Consider the following 3,408-nt stretch of genomic DNA (forward strand, 5'->3'; position numbering starts at 1 on the left):
GATGGATGGATGGATGGATGGATGGATGGATGGATGGATGGATGGATGGATGGATGGATGGATGGATGGATGGATGGATAGATAGATAGATTGCTGTTTAATCATTTCACTTGTGTCTGATTCTTCATGACCCCATTTAGGGTTATCTTTGAAGATATTGGAGTGGTTTTCCATTTCTTTCTCTTGCTTATTTTACAGAGGGACTGAGGCAAACAAGGTTAAGTGACTTGCTCAGGATCACCGAACTAGTAACTGTCTCAAGCCAGAGTTGAACACAGGAAGATGAGTTCTCCTCACTCCATACCTGGCACTGTCTCCATTTTGCCATCTAGCTGCAACCATATCTATAGATATAGAAGTACAAGCATAAATCCATATATAAAATCACCTCACAACAATCCTTTACTTTAAGTTGTGTGCCATTCTGTTATTTGTTTTCCATAGTTATTTATGGTATCTACTAACTTCCAAGACCCTAAAACAACAAACAAAAACAAACAACAATAACAAACATCTTCACTTATTTTGGCACCTGACTCACAGTTTTCTTCCTGCCTCAGCAATTCAATATATTTGATGACAGATCTATTTTACATCTTAGAATAACATTTCCTCAGCCTTATTAATTCTAAATTTATGTTTTCATCTCTACCTACACACTAGTATAATCAGATTTTAAAAGATGTCATCATTTGATTTTTTTTTACCAGAGTAATCCATCTGATTATTTTTCCCTCCTCATTTCTTCATAACTTCTTCATCATGATGATCTCTGATTCCTCAAACCCTCCTAGGCCATGAAATCCACATTGACTTCACCTACCTCCTTAATATCCTTATACCCAATAGTAATTTGTAGTAGTAATTCACTAGGTACCACTTTAGTAACTATCTTCCTTTCAACTTCTGTTTATACTGTACTAATTCATAACTCTATTAGCCACTTTCTATTTTCCATTTCCCATGCTATCAAGAATTGATTGGGAAAAATAATGCTGATTAAGTTTAATACAATTCCATACTATCTGACTTCAGTTGGCTTCCCCTTATTTTTATAGATTCTTTGTTCAGTGTCTTGTTGACTTATCAAATTTTCTTCAGCAAATATTATAATGAGATAGTAGATTCTCTCCCTTACTTTTATCAAATGAAGTCCACAATAAGAAAGAGAAAACCTAAGGAGACATCCAGGTATAAGGGTGGGAGAAGTAAGGGCAAGATATCACTAAGGAACCTTATGAAATACCCCTCCACAAATCCTCCTCCCAACACATGGACACACAATACATATAGCTAAGACAATGAGCAGTCACCACAAAAACAAAGCATCACCAACACCCCCAAACAAGAGCAAGAAATAATATAATTAGGGCACTTGAGGAATCCCAGATCTCATAAAATTTAGGTCAGAAGGAGATCATTAATACAATGATACAATTAATAGTTATTGACAGTCTTATGAAGACACCTTCCCTAAACTGTACTATAGCAGTTCTCATTAATTCCTCCTAGGCTGCTCATCATCTCCTTGGTAGGATAGCTCACTGAACTAGCTGACATACATTTTCACTCTAGTTATGTATGACTTTTGATGTCACAGACTGAGAGCTACCAGGGATTGGCAAGGAAAGAGTTTAACTGAATGTTAAGGTACATAAATGTTTCCAGTACTTTTCAGAAAGGACACCTTAAGGAAATGAAGTGGATAATGAGGAATCATTAGATCAAAAGCAGGGGCATCTAGTCTGAAAATAAGGTTAGAACCAAAGGAAAAAAAAGAAGAGGGGGAAAAGAATTTTAGGAGGAGCAATCACCACAACATTGTTTCATGGAAAGACCATGGAAGTCAGAAAAACTGGGTTCTAGTCTTATCTTTACACTCATGAGATATGTGAAGTCATTTGCCTTTACTGTGCAGCTGTTTCTTGATCAGTGAAATGTCACAATTCATGTAGATAATCTCTGCCTTCTACCTTCCCTGGCTTCCATCAAGTTTCAGTTAAAGTCTCAAAATCTGAACAACAAAATGAAACAATAAAAAAAAAAATAAACTTTCTCTGTCCTTCATAAGATGGCGCTCATAGGACCTTCTTTTTGAGATACTGCCAATTTTTCTTGTAAATACCATTTTTGTTCATAGTTGTTGGAAGGTTGTTTCCCCAATAGACTGTGATGTCCTTGTGAATAAAGAATATTTATTTTCCTTTCTCTGCATTCTTATTCCTTAGCAAAGTGCCTGAAACAAAGTAAGTGCTTAATAAATGCTAGTCTGTTAAGGTGCACTCTATTAAATTCTATGATTGTATTTATTTGCTCAGTTTTTCATTCATTTGGTTGCAGATTCTTTTTAATTTTTTATTTCATTAAATATTTCTGAATTACAGTAAAATAATTTTAGCAAGACATTAAAAAAATGAATCCTAAATTTTCTTCCTCTCCTTCCCTAATTGATACTTGAGAAGACAATTTGATACTAATTCTATATGTAAAGTTATGCAAAATATATTTACATATTAGCCAGTTGACAAAAGAAAAAGATAAACAATAAAAATAGCTTTTTAAAAATATGCTTTAGTCTGTATTCATAGTTCATTAGTCCCTCTCTGAAGGTAAATAGCATTTTTTCCTCATGTGTCATTTGGCATTGTCTTTGGTCACTGCACTTACCAGAGTAGCAAAGTCTCTTACAGTTGATCATCCTTAATGTCTCACAGTCCCTGTTTACAATATCCTCCTGTTCTGCTTACTTCATTTTCAGTAAGTTCATATAAAACTTCACACATCTTTCTGGAAACTTCTGGCCATTCCTTATATTACAATAATATTCCAACACAATCACATACCCAAAATTGCTCAGTCATTCCTCAATCAAAGGGCATTCCCTGGATTTCCAATACTTGGTTAACACAAGAACTGCTTTAAATATTTTGTCACTTTTACCAAAAAGAGGTCCTTTTACATTTCAATTGATATCTTGGGATATGAAACCAGTAGTGGCATTTCTGGATACTTTAATAGCCCCTTGACCAAATTTCCAAAATGTTTTCTGGAATGGTTACATTAATATCCTAATTTTTTTACATCTTCTCCAGCATTTGTCATTTTCCTTTCCTGTCCTGTTAGTGCACAGGACATCTAGGTGGTATAGTAGTTAGAGTACTGTTCTTGGTAGCAGGAAGACTTATCTTTGTGAGTTCAAATCTTGCCTCATACACTGTCTGATCTGGGCAAGTCACATGGTTTCCTCATTTCTTCCTCTGTAAAAATGAGCTAAAAAAAAGTTACATGATAATATATATATGTGTGTGTGTGTGTGTGTGTGTGTATTATATATGTGTGTGTGTGTGCGTATTATATATGTGTGTGTATTATATATATGTGTGTGTGTATTATATATGTGTGTGTGTG

This window comes from Petaurus breviceps, unplaced genomic scaffold, assembly GCF_028583685.1.
Source record: "Petaurus breviceps papuanus isolate PSGF00001 unplaced genomic scaffold, PetGlider_PUasm1.0 125, whole genome shotgun sequence".
Lineage (NCBI taxonomy): Eukaryota > Metazoa > Chordata > Mammalia > Diprotodontia > Petauridae > Petaurus > Petaurus breviceps.